This window comes from Mastigoproctus giganteus, chromosome 2 (genome assembly GCF_048544385.1).
Source record: "Mastigoproctus giganteus isolate SK-2022 chromosome 2, ASM4854438v1, whole genome shotgun sequence".
NCBI classification, from domain to species: Eukaryota; Metazoa; Arthropoda; class Arachnida; order Uropygi; family Thelyphonidae; genus Mastigoproctus; species Mastigoproctus giganteus.
Window position 1 is genome coordinate 250222856 of NC_143576.1, and position 13833 is coordinate 250236688.

At 42.4% G+C, this 13833-nt stretch overlaps 1 pseudogene across 1 annotated transcript in view; it reads left to right on the forward strand.

The window, feature by feature from the left end:
* The window catches only part of LOC150090375 (5-hydroxytryptamine receptor pseudogene), a 49754-nt pseudogene extending 37103 nt beyond the window's left edge, over positions 1-12651 (forward strand). The window contains exon 2 of the transcript XR_016548104.1: positions 11263-12651. The product of XR_016548104.1 is annotated as a 5-hydroxytryptamine receptor pseudogene (transcript). The remainder of the gene's footprint in view (positions 1-11262) is intronic.
* Positions 12652-13833: the final 1182 nt, after the last annotated feature.

Below are 13833 nucleotides of genomic sequence, written 5' to 3' on the forward strand. Positions count from 1 at the left end.
CTTCTCGTACCCACGAATTAAATGAATAGGTTTGGAACAACATTGGAGGTCAATGGTGGAATACGTATCAGCTAGTATCTAATTTTCGAAGTCTTGATTAGGGTCGGCAAAGGATGTGGGGGTTGTTATCATCTAAGCATCTCCTTGTAGTGTTGAGTGTCGTTATCCTCTGAATTCGGCAGCTCCTTGTGCTGCTCGTCTCAATATCTCCTTGCAGTGCGGGGTGGGGTTCTTGCCGGATTGGGCAGCTTCTTGTGCTCTTCAGTTCTGGACCTCCAAAATGTGCGGATGGGCTGCAGTTCTTATCTTTGTGAGAGTGAGCCGGATGAACTCCAGACACTGTTGCATAATTTTAAAAATTTGCCAAAGAAGTGCCAGGAAAGTCATCGATCTGTTTGTCACCAGACAAAACATTGTTTGCTCTATAGAGTGAAATGTGTCGAAAACTTAATTGGGAGTTTTCCCTAAAAAGTCGTAATTATAGACTTTGAGAAGGCAATCCACAACTCCGTATTTACCAAATGCAGTGGGCAGCAGATTTCATTTGGGACAAGCATGCTTTAGAAAAATTCAAAATGTAGGTGTAGAAAGTGAATATAGAAATAAGGATAGCCAAACTGGCAAATGGATGCGCTGTTTGTTTGTTTGGTTTTCTTTTTTACCTCGTCATGAAATTGTAGGCTATTTCACCTCATTAATTTTGAGGGAATTCAGCCACAACCAAAAATTACTTAGTGTAAAATTATGTAGAAGAAAGTGGTAGCTTTCCTCCTAGCTTTCCTTCTACAGAACATACAATAAACTCATGTGAAAGTTTTTATTCGTGGTTCAGTGCCAGCTTCTACGAAATGTATCCAAATTTATTCCAGCTTCTAAAAGTTTGAAAAATTTCCAAACCCACACCTACGTAAAGTTTGAGTCTATAACTTAGCTATTAAATCCATCCATCGTGCTCATTTTCTATATCTCCAAAATCAAAGGGCGAAACAGTCTCCAACTTCATGGAGTTGTAAAACCCAATTACAACAACTATTGTTGTAATTGGGTTTTAGGAACGTCAGCGACTAAAGCTATATTGCTCCGTGAATACTGTTTGTAAATTGGGTGTGTTCTGTGGTCCATTTTCTGTTTGCTGGACGAAAAACCAGAGTTTCCGGGATGAAAACCATGCTACTCTTGAATGAGACCAACTAACTCAGCCACTTTCTGAAAAAGGCCAATAAAAATTCCCCTCATCACCGACGGGACTCGAATCCAAATCTTTTCCACGCGGTGTGGGGAGGACGCCGATTCTACTAACTGTACTATCCTTATTTCTAAATTCACTTGCCAGAGCTAAATTTTGGATCTTCCTCAACCATTGTTGTTTCAGATGATTTGTGCAGCTCATTGCTGCTGCTGCTGCTGCTGCTGCGTTATGGAAAGCCTTATGGAAAACACAGCGTTATGGAAAGCCTTTTCATAGTCTACAACAACGAATTTTGGGTTCGTATAAAATACAGTTTTATACGAACAAAATTGTAGGGCCAACCTAGGTGTATGTAGGTATGGAGGTGATAGGTGTATCCAGACGCCTGATATGCCTTTCCATAGTGTCCCACAAGTGCTCTTTGCGATTCATATCGGGGGAGTTCGGAGGCCAATCTATATGCTGGAAGTCAGAACTGTGTTCCTCAAACCATTCCTGCACATCAAGTGCTCGATGGCTCGGCGCATTGTCATCTTGGAAGACACCATCGCCATTCGGGAAAAAGTGTAACAAAGCGAGGTGTACACAGTCAGCAAGCAATTGACGATAGCGGAGACCACTGATACGTTGTTCCACATGCACAAAGGGTCCAAGTTCCTGCCATTGAAACATGCCCAATACCATACAACCGTCTCCACCGGCCAGCACTTTTGATATCAAGCTTGATGGATCAAGAGCCTCATGTTGTTGACGCCAAATCCGTAAACGACCATCCACGATGTGAAGTAAATAACGTGACTCATCCGACCAGCACACCTTCTCCCAGTCTTCTAACGTCCAACGTGCATGCTCTTTGCACCAGGCGAGTCTTTTACGCCATGAACCTTGGTTAGGAGCGGATGCCGTATGGGGTCGTATGCTGGTATAGCCCATACGTGCGACGCATGGTCATGCCAGATATTGTTCCGGGTTGGCCCATGTTGTATTGGGTAGTCAACTCTTCAACAGTGCTGCGCCTGTTCGCCTGTACGAGTCATTGGACCCGACGCTCACCTCTAACATCAACCTTTCGCTACTCATAAAAGTATATAATATTCATAACATGGCTGATAAATTTTCGCGTTAAATTAACATCACTGTTCTTTGAATACCAATATTTCACGCATTGAATACGCATGTGCATAATTTTATAATTTCTTTAAACTTTAATACTGTAGCTGTAATGACAAAAAAAACATCGGTGTGACCCTCAATCCCCTAAGTGTTTTCCCAAAAACAAGAAGCAATTTTTTTAAAAGGGTAAAAATACACGAGTAAATACGGTACGTCCTTTTCTTTCATTAAAAAAAAAAAAAAAAAAAAACAAGTCTTTTCACTGGCAGAATCCAAATGCAAACTTACTGCACAAGGGATTAAACGCCGAAGAAGAGACCCTCACGCGCGCAGAGAAGAAAATGGCAATTGAAGCCTTACCGGAAGTGAATTTTAACGCATTAGTGCCATCGTCAAGATTACATCGCAGTAGTTCTCCTTCCTCGGACTTCTAAGAGGTTTGTTTCCAGGGGGATCTCGTAGTGTCACCAAGGGACTCGTAAAAAGAGACAGAAGAAACACATGGACGCCACTTACCTCTCCAAGATCTATTCCGAGCACTTTTCTTATCTAGGAACATAAGTTTTCCGTCTCAAGGGAAGGTTGGCCGCCCGCATGCACTTCGGTAACTGACCTATTACATCAGTCCAGCTGTAACGGTAATAAAACGCGTATGTCTTCTCAATGGGATATGATTAACCCGTGTTGTCCTGTTCCCAATTCTATCATTCCAATTGACATTAAAAATTTGGATTCTAAGCGATGGAAACACCGGTTATACCTATGCAAAACAATTTTAGTTTTGAGTATTTTTCTGCTCAACTATTATTAACCCAGTATTAACGGAGGGTTGCCCAACGATCGGTTCTTGGACCACAGGTTTTTTTTGCCAGGAAGATCTTGTAGTGCCACCAAGGGACTCGTAGGTCGATGTCCTTTATGACTTTCATAAAGGACTGAGGGCCTGATGTCAAAATTTACAGACGACGTACAAAGATTGGGAAGATAGTGATCAATGCCAAGCAGCGCTCCTTCAGGATGACTGGACTTACACTTGGGGATATAGTGTTCATAGTGTTCGGAGAGGGGGCGCCACCAGTGGTTTCCCACAACTGCACCATAAGTACTCTTGTGAAGCATACATTACCCTGTAAAAGCCAGAGAAAAGTAATGAGAGTGGTATATGAGAAGTATTATGTTGTGTTCTGTTGTTGTCGTCTGGCTTTTGGCTGCAGAACACCTAATGGGACCCCACGTTACCCGTAAACACCCTAGGAGGTAAGGCAGGCTGCCCATTGTTCTCTGGCAGGTCCTGCCACCAAATTGCTTGAGCTTTCAGTGACAGGGCCTAAAAAACAGATAGAGATTGGGAAATATGAAAGTCAAGTGGGGAGAAACAGTAAGAAAGATTGAGGCGTAGAGGAAGGCATCCTCAAAATTATTAGGTGCAGTAAACTCCTCTAGGCGAGTGAGATAAGGGAATGGGAGTCAAAAGATAACCACACAACAAACAAAAAAAATCTGGTATTGATCGCCACTTGGCGCACAAGTCACGATCGAGTGGCAAGGTCCTATTCTGTGGATTAGTCACATTCAAGTAACTGTCACAATTGAAGATGTACAGGTCATGGTTGGGAGACCAAGTCCCCTCAGTGGCTTAGTCTTGTCTAGGCATTTGTCACAATTGAAGGTTCTCAGTCTGTGTCTTGTTTAAGGGTTGTAGTCACATCAAAGTATTTAATCACATCCAGGTATTTGTCATAATTCGTAAGTCTTTATATCAGCAGTTGGGTGTATATGTTACGCACTTAGCCGAGTGGTCAGGAGAGGGAGTACAGCATCACACGCTAATTGAGTAGACAGGATTTCAAACCCCTAACTGCTAGTTATGGTCGATCTGCCAACGCGCACTGGACCAACGTGGTAGATTATGATCCATTTCCCTCAACATGAATCGTTGAGAAGGCTTCCATCATGCAGTGGGCTGCAGTTTATTTTTTTTACCTTTTATGCACTATTCATTATGAACCATGAACTTGACAATCTTATTCAGGGTGCGGACATCGTCAGATTTGTGAAGAGCCAGAGACTTGCCTGGTTAGAACATGTTATGAGAATGGATGACAGTAGAACAACTAAGAGCATAATGGAATGGAAACTTATCGGTACGAGGGCAAAAGGAAGACCGCGGAAAATATGGATGAATGACGTAGAAGAGAACTTAAAGACCATGATAATAAGAAGTTGGGGAAGTCTGACTTCTGGGAGGGCTTACTGGTGGAACATCGTTGAGAAGGCTAAGACACACCCTGGATTATAACGGCAGAAGAAGATGCACTATTCAGTGATTACTCTTCGGCATGTATGTTCCTAAGATGGATTGTTTCTTACGCTTGGGAAACAACAACCCCAAAATAACTTATATATTTGGTGTGGTCGCAGGGCTGGTGCTAGGGGTGCGCAATTAAGACTCTTGCCCAGATGCGCTACTGCATATATATGCGTGTTAAGATATATGAATTAGGCGTCGTCAGTAGGTTTTGCCTCAGGATCCACAAACACTAGCACCAGCCCTGTGTGATCTAATTAAAAACAGTAGAGGAAGAAAGTGATCTCAGATGAGCAGATTTGAAGTTTTCTGAGCAGTGAGAACAGACAGTTTGGAAAGTCCATGGTGCCCTGTTGATGATTTATCGAACAATATCCTGTAGAGATAGGGAGGTCGTGATCCCACTGTATACGGCAATTGTAAGACCACATTTGTGTCCACATATGGAGACCTCATCTGAAAAAAATTGTTGAGTTTCTTGAAAGGGTCCAAAGATGGGAAGTTCTCATGGCGACCATACGTTGAAAGATTCCGAGTATGTGGCTACAGAGCTTAGCATCCAGGCATCTCAGAGACCATCTAATTGAGGTTTATAAGGCTCTGAGAGGAGTTAGTAAAATGAATGAAGGCGAAATTTTCGCTGTTATAAAGAATTGCAGAACTAGGGGGCATAAATTCAAATTACAGGAGAAGAGGTTTAGATTACTAGAACAAGATACCTCTGTAGGAAGTTGAGGCTGATAGTTAGACGAAATTATAAGAAGAACAATCAGATATAAAATCTTCTGATATTAAATTCAGATATGAAAGAAACTTTAATACCAATTTCTTTATATTTCACAGCAGCCATTTCTCCCTCTAAACTTTTAGTCGTACTGACATTCAGGTAGGAAAGAAGAAAAGTCAGTCCTTTTTCCACAGATGGTGTTCTGCTGACCTTTCAAAACCACCGAAAGCAAATAAACACGGCCACTAGAAGATACAGAAAAAAGAAAAAAACTTCCTTCCAAACTGCAGTTTCCAATCGCCAAGATCTAAGTACTTTAGTGGTTTCTCGAAGACGTTCGGCCAGCTGCAGATTAAATAACCTTTCGTCCAGTGGGGAGGATACTAAAAGAGATTAAAGTATGAAAAATGTGGATACCGTACGCACTGAAATCTTTTTGTTTTTCGGAACTTAATGATCAGCGAAGTGGTCCAGTCCCCTACTCCATCCATTATTTATATCCCTCATCTTTCCCCATAATGACGTACATTCGCCAGTTACAATTTACTTCATTTGCATTTTTATTAAATATTATCCTTATTTTCCAAACAAATCGCTTTGGCTGTGAAGGTTAAATTAATTATGTTTCAAAAGGAGGGCATTAGTAAGGACTTAAGTTAGCCTTGTGCTCGTTGCTGCTGTTCATGCAGTTCGCTCTGGTTTCTAATTAGCCCTTACTTACTGTTAGAAATGTCAAAGAGAGAGCTAAAAGTTCCATAAATCTGGGCGCATTGGATTTAAAAGCTCCGAGCTAAAATTAACTTAAGCAAATAATGTGTGTTTAGTAAGATTCCCTAATCCCATCTAATGATGTCAAATACGTATTCGTGGCGCCATTTGTCTACAGGACCCTCTTAATTACTTAAATTCGATCACTTTAATTTCTCTTTATTCTTTCTTAGAACTGGTTATAATCCAAATTTCTTTGTTATATAGCGGCGAATTCGCGAGAAAAGCAATAACCAGGCCTCGACAAATTTGTTCAAATTAGCAGTCGATATCAATCAACTTCATACTGTCGTCTGGGACGGTTTATAATCAAACTCTACGAAAATTAAAAGCTTTTAAATTACTTTACGTGTATGTATAGGTGAAATAAATTACGAATTATCAACCAGCATATCAAAGCAGCAGAGATTGAAAACATACACTGCCTTACAATTAATATCCGGCACCCCTCCATGGATGGGGAAACAGGTCTTATTCAAGCAACGCGTCCCAGAATCTGCTGTAAATATGCACACTGGGCTTCGAATAGACAATTGCAAAAGTGGGCATGCAAGATGACACGTTCAACAGAATTAACAGACTTCCAACGTGGGATGATAGTAGAATGCCATATTAACAAGCGTTGTGTACGAGACATCGCAGTCACTTTAGGCATCCTTAGGTCAACGATTAGTGACGTCATATACAAAAGGAAGAGGTATGGAACTGAATCTGTCAAAAAAACGGCCTAGTAAACCCCGAAAATTAACAGAACGGGACAATAGAATTCTGCGAAGAAATGTGCGTCAAATCGTAATTTGCCATTGTCTCAAGTCACACAAACCTTCTGTGAGAGTATTGGGACTAATGTCAGCACTAGTACAATACGAAGGACACTCCATGATATGGGTTACAATGGTCGCGCAGCGTTCACAAGCAGTCATTGATCAGCTTAAATGCTAGACGCCGATTAACATGGTGTAAGGAGCGCGAATCCTGGACTGTAGAGCAGTGGAAAACAGTCCTAAGGAGAGACGAGTCGAGGTTCGCACTCTACCAGTCTGATGGCCGTTCCTGGGTGTGGCGAATTCCAGGGGAACAGTTCCTTCCTGACTGTATCCTCCCAACAATGAAGTAGGCGCATTATAGCCAAAGCTGCTTATGCGCCAGAAAACCCCCACAACAACAACAACAATGAAGTTTGGTGGAGCATGGTATAGGACTGCTTTTCATGGTTTGGCTTGGGCCCATTAGTCGTTATCGACAAAACCATGAATGCTGTGCAATACCAGGACAACCTGAACAATTATGCACTTCGAACATTATGGCAGTACTTCGGGGAAGGCCCATACCTGTATCAGCAAGACAACGCGCCATGTCATACTGCTCGGGTTGTAACAGAATGGTTTGAGGATATGGGTGTGGAAAAGTTGGATTTCCCAGCCCAGATTCCGTCCTGATCTGAACCCTATTAAGCATCTTTGGGATGTATTGGATCGTCGGATACGTGCACGTCAAGATCGCCAAAGAACAACGCTGAACTGGTGGCTGCGTTAAAGGCCGAGTGGAGGTACATATCATCTGACATTTATAAAAAGCTTGTTGACAGTATGCCGCGAAGATTGAAGGCCGTCATAAAAGCAAAAGGTTTCAGCACAAAATATTAAATGACACAATAAAAGCTCATTTTATTGACTAAAGGAAGGTGTCCGGATATTAATGGTAGGGCAGTGTTCACGAAATTTTAAATTTTCCAGTCAATCTCCGAATTACAACAGTCGTGCATGAGAACAAAGATAAACAGCATGAAGAATGAACAGTCTTCGAAGAGTAGAGAGCTCTTCGTGTGACCTTGCATTAAAATAAACATATCTTCTTCTAGGGAAAAACCCATTTTACGAACCGCACTGAAACCATTATACTGCCCACAATGAACCTTCCATCTGTCCAAAGAATATCTCATTCCATAACCGACGATACCATTTACTTTGTTGCTATAGTTACCTCGGTAAAAATCGCAGACAGGAATTCTGCATGGAAAAGCTTGGAGATTGAATTCGCAGAATTCAACCACCAACATTGAACAATAAACAGTCGAGGAAAGTTGGAGGAACTAGACTTCTAACATTTAATATAGCAAAAGGAATATGGCCCAGTTAATAAACGAAGACACTTGGACTATTTTGATCACATATGTGCTTTTTTTCGCTGAGCTGATTTAAACTGCAGTGAATATTGCAATGGTCTTAGCATACTCGCAATAGAACAAGCTGAAATCATCTGAAAATGGCATATGCTAATTAGGTTGGCTTTCTATACGCTCGTCCAGCATTAAGACGGCCACCCAAGCCTTCCCGAGGAGAGATTTTGGAAGCCATTGGATTCTTGGTGGTTATCAATCGCGCAGCTCATAGCCACCCTCCCCATTGCCATATCATTGTACACCATGGAATCGTCCACAACCTGGAGAGGATATATTGCTATGGTGTTGGTTACTACTAACGACCACTAAATTGTGTTCCTAGGAGTGTGGAGTATTCTTTCTGATTGATTGATCTCCACCAGTTACTCTCTTCATAGGACAAGAACGGTAAGCATTTTTGAAGATTCTATTCTTCCTTGGCAGATGCAGGAGGCTGTCTGAGACAAGAAAATAGTACTCGAAGATGCTCGTTGTGTGGACGCTCCTGGTTGGCTCCCTTGAGGGAGAACTGTACTAGATTTTTTGTTATGCAATCGGGACAGATTGAAATGATATTACCGTTGCACTGTTTCTATACATTTAAGTAAGATCCTCTGAGCCCAGGAAGTTGATGAGCTCCCTAAAATCAGTCTGCTTTTCTCAGTTAGATTTTGTTGAATGTCTGTAAAGGAGTACAAGTTCAATATCTTTGTTATCCTTGTCTACAACTGCAGGGGCGCCTTTTAAATTTTGTTTCGATATTCAATTTTAACTAACGCTTTCGATGAGAGTTTCTTAAGGTTCGATAATTCGGTTTTAAAAGGTATTAATCATAGACATCAGCAGTCCGATACCATTGACAATTACATGAATCACTGGTAGTCCATCGCTGTTACATGATTCTACTAATCAAAAAATTCTCATTTTAGTGTTGATAAATTATCGGATTTCTCGGGTGGGTGTAGTTCATCGCTTATGAGGAGGAAATTCGGAATACCCAACACAAAATCGCACGGCAGCACTCTGGGGACAATTAAATCAATATTGCCATTAACCAAAGACAATATAAGCCAAAAGACAAGTCACGTGTTTTGTAGACATGTGGAAGGCCCAAGAAACAGATGTTGAACATGACTGATAAGACAGTCCTTTGTTTTTTATAAAAAAAAGGAAAAAAAAACTGTCTTCTGGCGATGTCCTCCGTCTTAGGAGATTTTATCACGCAGGCGCCAACGACCTTTCTCTTGTTACAGGTCTTAGTTCTCTCTGAAGATATACTGAGCACTATCATCCAATCAAAGAGGATGGAGGATCAGCAGAGACTTGTATAAGGATAAATTGAGTGTCAGTGCCATCCTGTACAGCGTGTAGAACGGCTTCCGCTCCTTTCGAAGCGGCACGCGGATTTTCTTCGCTCCGCGTCATGTCACTCGCTTCATTTAAGACGGTTTGTAATCTTCTTTTCAAGATTACGGACGTAGCTCCAATGGAGCAAAGGTCACTCGCTGATCAGATTACGCCACCTATGGAGGATCAACACTAATAACCCTACGACGGAGGGGCACCTCCCCGGGGAGCTCCCTACCAGGGATTTCCAACAGTGCCGACAATCCATCCGGGAGCAACACCTGTTTGTCATCAATCTTACGTCGGATGGAAAGGTGCTCTCTCGTCTGCTGTTAAGTAACCCGAATGGCAACTTGACGTAAGGCGGAGGAGGAGGAGGATGAAGCATTTCACCAGGTAATGGGATGTTTAAATCTCTAATGAATAAACTCCCCAAATTCAATTGCTTTATTGGTCGATGTCGTTACCATGGAAATCCAGGTTCCACTTTGTGAAAAATAAATCGGGCGTGTGATGCGCCACTATCTTTTAGCATATTGTGACAAAATAACATCTGGAGGTAAAATGCACTTCTCTGCCCCTTCTCCTCCCTTGTGGTATGAAACTATACTCGTGCGAGCGTTTGATTCGCTGGGATGTCAACTTTTCAAGGTTGAGAGAATAAATACGGGCATTTTTCCACTTCAAAATGCCACGCTGTTGAGAGCCAACGTCACAACTCTTTACAATCACGGGTCCTTCTGTCCAAAGTGCTATCTCTGTTGCCATCTAAGAAGGCAAATTGAATGAGAGCTCGTTCCAACGCCTTTCTTTTCCAAGTGATTTTCAAGAATTTCCAGTTTCTGTCGAGATTTCGCTCGTCAAACATGCAGCAGCGAAATGTAACAACGGTTTCCATGGTGACCGCTTGCCACAAGCGGGCAAGCAGCGAAGTAAATGGCGAAGGGGGTTACAAGTAAAGGTTAAGTGGGCTCAACTACAAAAGCAAGTAGCGTGGAAAATTCCAAGTACGTTAATTAAGGAAAGATCCCGCCTAGAAAGAGGAGGGAAAAAAATGGGTTTCTTATATATTCCAACCATCCCTCCACCTTTCTTCAATTATTAACAAAGATTTAATGTTTCATAAGTCATTTGGCATGCGCACTAGCGTCGTAATATGCTATGGTAGGGCTCAAAGACGCGTAGAAATGTACGCGCTGTGGAAGACATCTTTATTCCATTACCAAATCAGACAGGCCGAAATCCAGCACAGCAAGACCGATTAAACTTTAACATATTGGTAGAAAAATCAATCGAAACAACATTAGCTGTCTTAATTGCGAAAGGAGAGTCTCACGTAGCTGCAAACTGACGAATAAATCTGAAAAGGAATCGTCACCGATAATTATTAGACCATCACAGCGTTCATAATAGTGATTGCTATTAATAGCACCGGGTAAGATGTCTGCTTCGGTTGGGCATTCATTAGAATGTGCTGATGCTAGGTAATTAGCGTCGTTAATTATGGGAAATGCATCAAAGATGAAAACATTACACATTACATTATCTTTAGGATGTTTTAAATGATAAGGACACAATTGTATAGCATTTCTTTTAACTTTCTGTTTCTCGTTAAAATGATTTCAACATTGTTTCTTTGTATCTTTCAGGTTCGATCTTCGTTGCCATAACTGACTCTCGTGAGCTCGTCTTAGAGGGTGAGCATGTGGTCTGCTATGGTCCTGGAACTATAACCACTCCTATTTGAAGGTGTAACCCAAGACTAAGCCCAAACCGGGAAGAGCAAAACCATTAAGATGCAATACTGCAACTGTTCACTCTACGAAGTGGTAGAAGATACCCTGTTCATCAACATCACCAATGTCTCCACTCTTTCTCTCTCCGATGTCCCCGATGGAGTAAACCTGTCTTCTGGCATCCCAAACACCTCTTTGGGCACCAAATACGAAACTCCTGTCGTTTATAATGAGATCAGTTTCATCGTAATCACATCCCTCGTGCTTTCATTGGTTATCCTAGCCACCGTGATAGGAAACATGTTCGTCATCGCTGCCATTCTGTTCGAAAAGAATCTGCAGACGATGGCCAACAGCCTCGTGCTATCCTTAGCGGTGGCGGACCTTCTAGTGGCGTGCCTTGTCATGCCCTTGGGCGCTGTGTATGAAGTGTCCCAAGAATGGACTTTGGGACCTGAAGTTTGCGAAATATGGACTTCTTGTGATGTTCTGTGTTGCACAGCCTCTATTCTGCACTTACTTGCCATTGCTGTGGACCGTTTCTGGGCCGTGACCAACATCGATTATGTCCGCCAGAGGAACTCACGACACGTCTCCATCATGATCTCTCTAATATGGATTACAGCCTTTGTTGTATCCGTCAGTCCAGTGTTTGGATGGAAAGATCCGGACTTTCAAACCAGGATCGAAGTGGAGAGGACTTGCATGGTGAGTCAAGACGTTGCCTACCAGCTCTTTGCAACGTGCTCTACTTTCTACATCCCCCTCATTCTCATTGTTCTCCTCTACTGGAGGATCTATAACGTGGCAAAGAAGAGGATACGACAAAAGCCCGGCGGAAGACTGAGGGCACGGTTTGAGAGGGCGGAGGTCAGCGTGGTGACTGCTTCCATGGTCGAGATGACGGGCGTATCGAACACTACTTCCTCATCACATCCTAGTTCAGATACCGCGAGCACCATCAACGGCAATTTAGGATCGCACACCACTGCACTACTCAAGTTACCTTCTACCAAGAAGCACTCCAGAGAATCACTGAGGTCTCGGCGGGAGAAGAAGGCAGCCAAGACATTAGCCATCATTACGGGAGTGTTTGTGGTGTGCTGGTTGCCTTTCTTCGTCACGGCTCTGATACTTCCGTTGTGCGAATCGTGCGAACTCAATCGGACCGTATTCAGCGTGTTTCTGTGGCTGGGTTACGCCAACTCGATGGTTAATCCCATTATCTATACAGTGTTCAGCCCCGACTTCCGCTCGGCCTTCAACAGAATCCTCTTCGTAAGGAGAAAGAAGGGTTTCTAACCAGGGGAGCATTGTCAGGGGTTTAAACTAATAAAGGTGTTTGAACAATAAGTCAATTTGATTGTATTGAATCACCGTACAATTCATCACTCTTTTCAATCTTTGTTAAAATTACTGAGAAAGAAATTATATACTTATTCAATCACCAGATCGCAACACCGTCGAATTATACTTTTTCAGTCCGAGTTTTCTTTTTAATTTACTTTAAGTTCTTCAGTTCAGGTATTCATAGGAAGTTGCTCCCACTCCGTTGTCCGAATTGATTATATGATGGATGTGTCTGACTTGTTTAATTCGATGGTGAAATGAGAAATTCCTACTGGCCATTACGCGCGGTGTGGAATGCAAGATATGTCAAAAGTCACCTCTATCTGACACTCCCCGCCCTTCCACCCCCTACTCGGACTGCTCTAATCCCAGACTCGAGGGCAGCAAGCCGTCATTTGGAAACCAATCCTCACCGTTCAGATCACCGATGCGTGTTGCTCGGTTCCTGTCTGCGGATGATAATACTGTATTCGCCTCTCAACAGTGCGTCCCCAGACATCACCTGCACGTGTCCTGACCAGTAATTTGCGGCCTTAAATCATCATTGAACATGCAAGGAGAACTGGAACACGTCACGAGAGCTTTGGAGATGTCTTCGATCATTAGGAGCTGGCGACAGATCGGATTCTGGCGTCAGCAAATCAGCGGACCGCGCTGTGACTGGACAGCTGCGGTTAGAAATTAACCCCTAAACGTATGTACATAAATACCCACGGCTCCTCCAATTCGAAACCAATTTTCTCGCCTGAAGCTCCTTCAATTCTCCTAAACTTTTGCGAGATAATGAAACTAAGTTCAACTAGGTAGCAAAGATTTCGATCTTTTCCAGTTAGGTCCATCACACAATTGGAGAAACTTAGAGGCCAACTTAAAAGCTCAGTTTGACATTGTATTCTCTCTTTCTTGATATCTCTTCGTCTTCTTATTTATGACTTCTATACACTGCGATACCAAAGAGCTAATATTATAAAGAATGATCATAATACACCTGTCTCAAAGTTGTTACCAAAATCTGCATATAAGGATCATGTGACACGTATTTCGACACAGATAAAAACCTCAAATCTATAAAAAGCAGGTTAACGTGAAGACGGGGGCTCTAAAAGAGTTAACCAATATGGAGATTAGCATATT